Source organism: Diadema antillarum, unplaced genomic scaffold, assembly GCF_040938485.1.
Source record: "Diadema antillarum isolate AM-2024a unplaced genomic scaffold, OU_Dant_1.0 scf00000114, whole genome shotgun sequence".
NCBI lineage: Eukaryota > Metazoa > Echinodermata > Echinoidea > Diadematoida > Diadematidae > Diadema > Diadema antillarum.
The window spans coordinates 2967105-2976679 of record NW_027271003.1 but is presented as its reverse complement, the minus strand read 5'-3'; positions in this window follow the sequence as shown (position 1 = coordinate 2976679).

Genomic DNA, 9575 nt, shown 5'->3' with positions numbered 1-9575 from the left:
ATTGGGTTATTTACATGTAACCGTGGCATCCTTGCGAACCCTTCAATCCTCTCATCCCCCTCTCCATTCCTTCACTAGAAAAGTCAGACAGTAGTTTTACAGTAAAAAAGGAGAAAAGACTAAGATATGCAACGTACTGTACATGCAAGCCTACAGGCCTTGTTGTGGCTTGTGCTTTTACACAGTTTTTGATACCACAGTTCAAAATCAGACTTGCTTGATAGAAGGGAGTGACGCTTTTGCCACATTAGTTGAATATCTCCAGATTTGGCATTGCTGTGACATTATCTTCAAAGTAATGAAGGCATTACAGACTGCATTGCATTGCACCAATCAGGAAGGCTTTTGCTTCTGTGGCTACAGGAATACGTAACACTCTGAATAGTTCAGTGGTCTTACACTTCAGGTTGCTATGTTGAACACAGTTAGTATGATACCCATAAACTAGCTACAGAATGTGGTGTATGGAATGGTCAAATCTTACGAGCTCTACCAAGGATCTCTCGTCGATGCGAAATGTTGCTCTCGCAAACTCTTCCTCAAATAAAGATACTATAGGGAATTGCATTGTTCACTGGTAACTCAGCAAGTGTGTGCAATCACAGAGAAGCAAATGTCTGTATGGGCATGTTACACAAATTACTGTGGCAGGTAGTAATAGAGATATAGAAGAGATATAGAGGCTGGTACCAGAACCTGTTTTTAGAACATCTTTGAGCCATAACTTATATAATCTTTTTGCAATGCAGTCCAATTACTTGGACCACGCCCATGACATCGTGTTCGTAGTCATTTTATACTTACATATATATTGACTAGTTGAGGATCAACACTTTTAAAATCCCTGATCTGGAGTTAATTCTCAAGGATATGCTCCATGTCATAGCATGTCATATAGAATCAATGCTCATGAAGCATTGACTCTATGACCCTGGTAATAGGGCAGTCATTATTTGTTGTTTGTACCCTTTGATATGACATATTTCAAGAGATATAGGGTTAGCCTAGAATCACACTTTGTACACATATAGTCCTCATGGGGAGAAAACTTGCTTTATATCTAGGCTGAGCGGTGGCTGTAAGGCTGCGTTCACATAGAAGTATACTATTCGGGTATTCGGTGCTCATTTTCGAGGGCACGCGAATAGCTTTAATCGAACGATAGGATTTCCTAACACCGGTTCACATATAAGAGGGCACTATTCGAAAATACCAAATAGCTGCGAATAGTATAGCATAATGGGAATCGAGCTTGTTCGATTTTCGAGCAGCGTATACCATCTTTCGTTTATTAAATGATGAACATTTTGGTCTGGATTTGCCTTTTAGCAAAAATAAGCATGTAGACTGACATTCTGATGCAGTTTAGAAATTGTTATTGCAGGGATGATTGTGTAGGAGGAAGAAGTAGGGAGTTGATGGTGCGGGTGATGGTGTACTGGGTCGACTTGACGGCGCATAGCAAATAGCGAATACAGAATACGATGTACTTCTATGTGAACGCAGCCTAATGCAAGCCATGTCAATGGTGTCATTTTTTTTCTGCTTCTCCCAGCTTTCATTAAAAATTTTCCTTCCTCGTCAACCAATCACTGCTTGTCATTCTGAAAGCAAGTGTATTATTGTATTGTGTTTGTATTTTGTTTTTTCAGTGTTCCAGCTGAACAGGAGTATTATTGTCTGAACTTTCCTAGGTCACATCATTCAAAATAATCAAGAACTATTGAAGGCTTGTCATACAGGCAACTCCTGTTATAGCAAAGTCATCGGGACTGTTAGTTTTTTTTTCGTTACATTGAAAGTTTTTTATAGCCAAACAAATACATAAAGAAGATAATGATACATTGTATTTGTCCCTGCAATTTTACTTAGTTGTAACAAAATTATGTTAGAACCCTGTTAGTCGTAATTTTCACTTTTATTTCTCCTGTGTCATATGTTTCTCACTTAGACCAATCCTGGACGACTGATGCTATGAAATCATAGTCCTGCTCAGCTGCCCTATGAAGGAGCATGGGAAACGCTGACTCGTCCTAATCCGTACTCCAAGCCCACTGAACAGACTGGCTGCCTGCAAACTTTGTACAGTCATCAATGTGTATCATGTATCAGTAGACTGTAGTATTTGTAAATGTAAAGGGACTGTATATATGGAAAATATGTATATGAATACTCTGTACATATGTTATCACAGAACAGTTATCATGGTTTCTTAATTGGAAGTTGTGTACAGACATCTTTGTACATGTATCTTCATTGTACGTATCTCCTTTGATGGTATGATCAGAAATGTGGTATTTAATGATGTTCACATAGTACAGTGTACTGTTGGTGTTATAACAAAGTCCTTGGGTCCGGCAGTTTTCTTTCGTTATAATGAATTAACCAAATAGTACAGTGTATACAGATATATGGATGGCAATTTTAGGACGTGAATGTTGATTTCGTTATAACAAGAATTCTGTTGGAAAGAAAGTAGTAGATGACAGGTCCGAGTCCCACTGGTTCCTTTTTTCCAACATGTTTGTTGATTTACAGATCAGCAGTTGCGATCTTATCAAATTGAAGAAACTCACACCCGAAGAATTTTTTTTATAACTGTGATCGTTATAATGGGAGTGCACTATAGAAACAACAAAACAGTGTGAGTGAACAGTAATATAATATATCCTTATCATTCGCACTTGCAGTTCACGCAATGTGAGTGCATAGGGACAGGTCCACACCCCTCATGTATGCTGTAGATAAGGTTTTCGTGTGGAGGGATGAAGTCAGCTTTTTGCTACCTTGTTATTGAACAATAGCTAGGATCAGCAAAAACTTAAAGGTGCATGGTCCCGGTGTTTTAGTCAAATGCGTACGCGGGCGCACGGCGCAAGTTTCCTATAGAGACCTACGCTATTGACTCCTCTTTAGCGCTTACGCTTTGGCCCACTTCCCCCGAGTCCGAAGAAGTCCGATCCGCTGTAGTCATTGGTCCGATCACAGTTCGGCTCATGATTCGGCTGAGGGGGATGACAGCTTTAGCAAACTTCTTTTGTGATGTCATAATAACAAGCACATATGCACGCACCCTGGCATTACTACAGACTGCGTGATGCGCAGAGAAGACAACAAAGGCAACGTTACTTAGCAACACCTACGCACTTTACTCATGATGACAGCTCAACTTCGGTAATCTTCGTATCAATGCTAACGGTGATCGGCAGTATCATCTACAGCGCCCTCTACACTACCGGGACTATGCCCCTTTAATCGGGCCATGCTTGCTCTTACCTCTTGTGAGCATTCCTTTATCTTCACATGTTATCTGCTTGTGACCACTAAAAGGAGGGAGGGCTACTTGATGGAAACGATTAATCAATGATGGTCCATCGACAGCAAACATGGGAAGACAGAATAAATCCTTCGCATCAAATTTTAAACAGACAGAACAGTTGTAGCAAACTCCTTGGGCCTGGTGAAATCACTTTGCTTTAAAGGGGCATAGTCCCGGTAGTGTAGATGGCGCTGTTGATGATACTGCCGATCACCGTTAGCATTGATGCGAAGATTACCGAAGTAGAGCTGTCATCAAGAGGAAAGTGCGTAGGTGTTGCTAAGTAACGTTGCCTTTGTTGTCTTCTCTGCGCATCGCGCAGTCTGTAGTAATGCCAGGGTGCGTGCATATGTGCTTGTTATTATGACATCACAAAAGAAGTTTGCTAAAGCTGTCATCCCACTCAGCCGAATCATGAGCCGAACTGTGATCGGACCAATGACTACAGTGAATCAGACTTCTTCGGACTCGGGAAAGTGGGCCAAAGCGTAAGCGCCAAAGAGAAGTCGACAGCGTAGGTCTCTATTGGAAACTTGCGCCGTGCCCCGCGTACGCATTTGACTAAAACACGGGGACCATGCACCTTTAATCACTATTTCATTCCAACTTTGGTGTTTCTCTCTGCTATATCGTTCCTTTTACTCCTTGTTTTCCAAAGTGTAACCACCTTGCATGCCACATTATTCTGAGACTGCAATGCTGAAGCATTACGGAAATCATTCTGCTTTTCTAAGCCATGTTACTTTTCTTATTTACAAGCATTTATGCTAGAATTGCAGAACAGCACAGTTCAGAAATTATAAGCATTACTGGGATGTTTATTTTTGTGTGTAATCTGGCACACTGCAATTTATAGATTGGTTTGTGGGCAGTTGAGCAAAATGATATGTGAAGTTTGCAAGCCGTCAACCGAATCCGGCGTATGAACATGGCACACAAAAAGTGAAGGGTCCCAAAGGCTTTTCTCCAAACGCTTTCCTCATCCAATTTCTTGGGCATGTGTATTACTTTGTGAAGTGTGTCAGTATATAATGCTTGCAAACACCTAAAAGCAATGTATCATGTATGAATCAATGAAGTGATTAAGTTGATGATTTCATTTTAAGTGTCTACCTGCTTATGCTGAAAAATATTTCTCCCTCGTTTTGTGTCTAAATGTTCCATGTAACTAAAGCAGACATGCTGTGTTACATGTATGTTGCTACAGTGTATATCAACTGCAACTGCAGCAACATACAGATTCAATACATGTACATTACAATAAATGTCAGTTCAAAACTTTGTAGCAAATAATGTTCTCAATTACTTCAGTAAAAATGAATGTCTTAATACATGTACATACATTTACTTTGCGCAAAGTCAGACTCATATATGCACACATACAGTAGTATTCAAAAAAGTAGTTTGGACTTCAGTGAGTCATTTAATATGGCTTTAAGATGACGACATACAAGTAGAAGCATCCACTGAATCTGAAATCTGATTGAAAAACAACATTCAGGAGGTCATATCCTTCCTAAAACAATGACTATACCCTTATGACGTCATTGCAAAATTACAAAATTTCTCTTCCAATAGTTGCCCCTGAGATGGAAGTATGGTCGTAACTCAAGCATTGCTCAGAATTCAAGTGTATCTTACAGGGAAGGAGTAAGGCAGCTTTTTAGTCATTACTGCATGATGCTACATTACCTCAAAGCAGTGCAAGATAAGTCTCTCTCTGGTATGTGCATCATTTTTTTTTTCAAAAATTTCTCATACTCTGATATTACATTTGTTATGTCTTGACTGTATGTGTATAGTCAGGTATCCTATTACCGAACGGTATCCTATTACCGAACGCGTACTTTGTCAATGGAGCGCGTACAACAACTCGAATACGCATTCATTGCACTACGCGCTGTTATCTCACGGGGGAAGCCAGTGCCGAAAATTGCTAAACTGCAGCAAAAAAACAAAACAAAACGTAATTTACCTCAAATCTACGTAATAATTGCTAAAATTTCAATGTTCGTTGTCCTGCGTTAATAAACATTGACCGAAAATACAATGTACAATTTTCCCCATACAGAGGGCGCACGTTCGGTAATACAATACGATTTGCGTCGGTAAAAAGAGACAACTTTTGTGGAAGGGTCATTTGAAATACAGATTTTTTCTAGAAGTTGGGTTATTTTTCAAGTATTTTCATTACAGCTAAAGTCATCAGCATTTCAATTATCTATAAGGATATTTTTGGCGGAGTTATTGCATAATGTTGCCCGTTTGGAGCAATAAAACAAAAATCGTTCGGTAATAGGATACACCTCCATACATCAAATACAGTATATCAACTTCTTTATGTATGTTGTATTAAAGCATACATGGAAGCACTCGGATGGATGCACCTTTCGACAAGAAACAGAAATCGTACAGATTGTGCATGCTGTTAAACATACATAATACACTGTACAGTGTATTGCAAAAGCATTGACATTCTTCGGCATGAAAGTGCATTATTCAAATTTTAGGAACACATAATCACAATCCCTTTGATGAAAAGTTGATGTATTTGTGTGTGACTCAACAAATTAAAGTCATTGTAAATTATACAACATATCAATATCAAAACTGCCTGGGCGATTGACACAGAGCCCTCATGGTTCGCCCCAGGAGGTGACTAGCAATAGGCAAATGGTATCAACCAGACCACATTGTGCCACATAGAAGAACTGCAGAAGTGTGAATCAGTGCACTCAAAACAAATGTACTTGTATATGAAATGCAATTGGCAAAAATGAATAAATTAATAAATAAAAAAAAAACAATAGTCACCTAAAAACAAAAACAAAAACCCTCTGTAGTGTGGTTTCCTTATTGAGTCCATCTCTTTTAATGTATGGTATGTTGTACAATACGGTAAAGGGAACTCATCAACATGTATCCTACGCTCTTCACATGTACATAATGTTACATAAGTACATGTACAAGCCATTCCTGTGTTTAGGGGTTTAATTTTATGAAGTATAGTGTACTGTATTGCAAGTACAGTGTACTACATTGTACAATAAATGTACTACAGGATGCTCCCATTTCAACAGATTAATACACTTATAACAAAATGTCATCATGAAATAGAATTCAGGTCCAAATATTATAACATGTATATTTTGATTGTTTGAATACAGCAAAAGGCTGCTGCTGGTCCTCGGAGATCCATTTCATGAAGTCATCACATAAAAGTAATTACATAAATCTCAGAATGGCGAAAGTTGCTCATGATACAGTGTACTCCCGTTCTAACGAACACAGTTACACATGTATAACAAAATTCTGGTTACAACGAAGTAACAATTTGGGCCGCAATGCAATCTACTCTGTGCTTTTTTATTGTGTATTTGTTCGGTTAAAACAAAATTTTGATATAACAAAAGAAAACTGCCAGTCCCAAGGACTTTGTTATAACTGGAGTCCACTGTATCTAGCTACATGTATATGAGGCTTTCGAATCCATTTCATGAAGTCTCTCGTAAGTGTCTTACGAGTGAAAAGTCTTTCATAAGACTTTCGTGACATGGACCCCAGGAATTCGTTATGATGGGAGCTGCCTTTACAATGTACACCATGTATTGTGATTGGCTGATTTGTCACAGACTACCATAAACCACTTTCATACCAGTGATTTACAAATGAAATTGACTGCCCTGAACTCCCATACACATCGGTCTGGTTGACATTACAGGGGAAACTGGATATAACGAGAAGGTCGGGATTGGTAACGGTATGTGTTTATGGCAAGCATGTGTTGTGTGTGGAAAGCTCGAACATGTTCTGCATAATGCTGTGTCACAGTGTGTGTATGTGTCACATTCCGTATTTATGTACATTATGCCTGCGTGTGTAAAGATGGGGAATTCCCTAGTAGAAAGCCAATCACAGTATCAGATTGCCTCACACTGCTATTACACGTCATGACGATAACGTGTGCACAACGCCGTCATACAGCTGTACAGTACACGCGACTATGACTTCAGACATTTCCCCTCAAAGCAAGACAAAGTGTAGCAAAGTTCAAATATCAATGATGTGATTTTTTTTTTTTTTTCAAAAACCAAGATCTGTATGGATCTGAAAATGACAGAGGTAGTAATGATACAACTGGACCAGTGTAGTGGGATTTTCTGTTCCTAGCCGAGGTTTTACATACACACATACACACAAAAAAAAGAAAGATGATAAAGCCTATGAATGAGTACAATGCCAGCAACAGTGGAGTCACATCACCATACTGTATTACAATTTTTTAATAAGGAAAACATGAATAGGTTCTATCCTGAAATACAGTCAGCCTTCCTCAAATAACTTGAATCCAAAGGAACCCAAGAAAAGCATGAATTCCGACTTACACAATAGAATAAACATAAAATACATGTACTCATCCAGCATAGAATTTTTCTAAGATTAATCAATATTTTGACTTGTGTGAGGCCGACTTATGGAAGGTTGACTGTACATTGTACTGTCTCAAAACCAAACTCCGTTTTGTCTTTCAATAAGTTTGGTTTGGTTTGGTTCTTGACAGGTAATTTAAAAAAAAAAAGAATTTAAGCTCACTGTTCAAATTTCCCTTAAAATCATCTAACATGTCATTTTCTGGCTTTGATCTGTACATTTTCTTTCTCACATGTCAAGTCAATGGCAATACAACTGAACAACAATATGGGTATTTTATCAAATTTCTTGATGGCACGAGTATGCTCCATACAGCTCTTAACAATTCTGTACAGAAATTGACACATCTTTCTCAACTGTGTACATATTTGGCAATTTAGAATAGCCATGAAATGATTCCAAGGTGCAACAGGTTCTTCACCCACTGTCCTCTCTTTTCTTCCTCTTCTTTTTCTTCTTTTTGTGAATTCCCTCCTGGATAGTTTGATGGTCTGTGGACATCGCCTCTTCTGTGGCAGTCGTCTCAACTCTCATCTCGACTTCAGAAGTTCTATCTTTCTTTTCTTTTGACGCACATGTCCTTGACTACTCTCGCTTCCCTCGCTTCCATCATCTGACATCTCAGATTGTCGCTCTTGTGCAGTTCTTCTGTCTTTCTTTCTCTTCTTCCTTTTCCTCCTCTCAGCAGGAGGATTCAAGCTGCCATCTTCCGTTCCCCCAGCAACCCTCTCTCCTGCTTCAGAGTTAGAGGCCTCACCTCCACTCCCGTTGCTTTGATGACTGTGATGATGTTGCTCAGGCACTCGCTCCTCCATAGCTCCTCCTCGAGGGGCGCAATCCTCGTCCCCCTCTTCCCCTGATACTTCCTCCTCGCTCTCCTCCACCTCGCCAGGTGTGGTGTACGGTCCTGACTTGCTACAAAGATCTGGCAGGGCATAGTCGTGAAGATGACACACAATGTCTAAAAGACAAAAAAACACACACAAACAAACGTTTAATCATCTCTGTCCATTAATTAGGGTTTTTGATTAATTGAGCTGCATATTAGTCACAAAAGAAGAGACTTGTTGCAAAACGGAGGTTGGATGTGCTGGTGATGAAGTCATGCACTGCCTTATTCATCATGATACCGTACAGTGTACTCCACTTAAAGGGTTTCAACTATTAAAAATAGAAATAAAGGTCCCAAAAGTATTAGCTATATGTATGTATGTATAGCTTTATATTCTTTACTTGCCCAGTTAAACAAATTACGTTCAATAACGAAAGAAACCTGCTGGTCCTGAGGACTTCCTTGTATCGGGAGTCGTCTGTATCCACTGTCAGGGCCTCATGACCTTACGGAATTACCTTACAGAAATTACGTCGACCTGTTCAGTACTCTCCAATCAGCTTTGAGCATTGCAGTTGTTGCAATGGCAGCTAAAATCATATTGTAACAAGCATTCGCTGCAAACCTTATGCAACAGTACCAAGACACAGTTGTGGCTTCCAATATGACACTACCATGGCATCACACTTCCTCATTCACAAAAAGATGTCTGTGATACGAATACCTAGCAAGGCAAACGGCAAGCGATGTCTCCTTGCATACCACAACTTGTGATCATAAAGTTTTTTATGTAAGTTCACTGACCTTTTGATTTCTGGCCTAGTCCAACTTAACCTTTCTTTATAAATATGCTATAATACCAACACGCTTCTTGCTACTCGCAGAACCCGTCTGTCTCATCCACATATCTAGGCTAATGTACATGCCAAATTTCACTTGAATTACTGTATTTGATTACTGGAAGTACAATGTACTTATCTCAACAATCTGTTA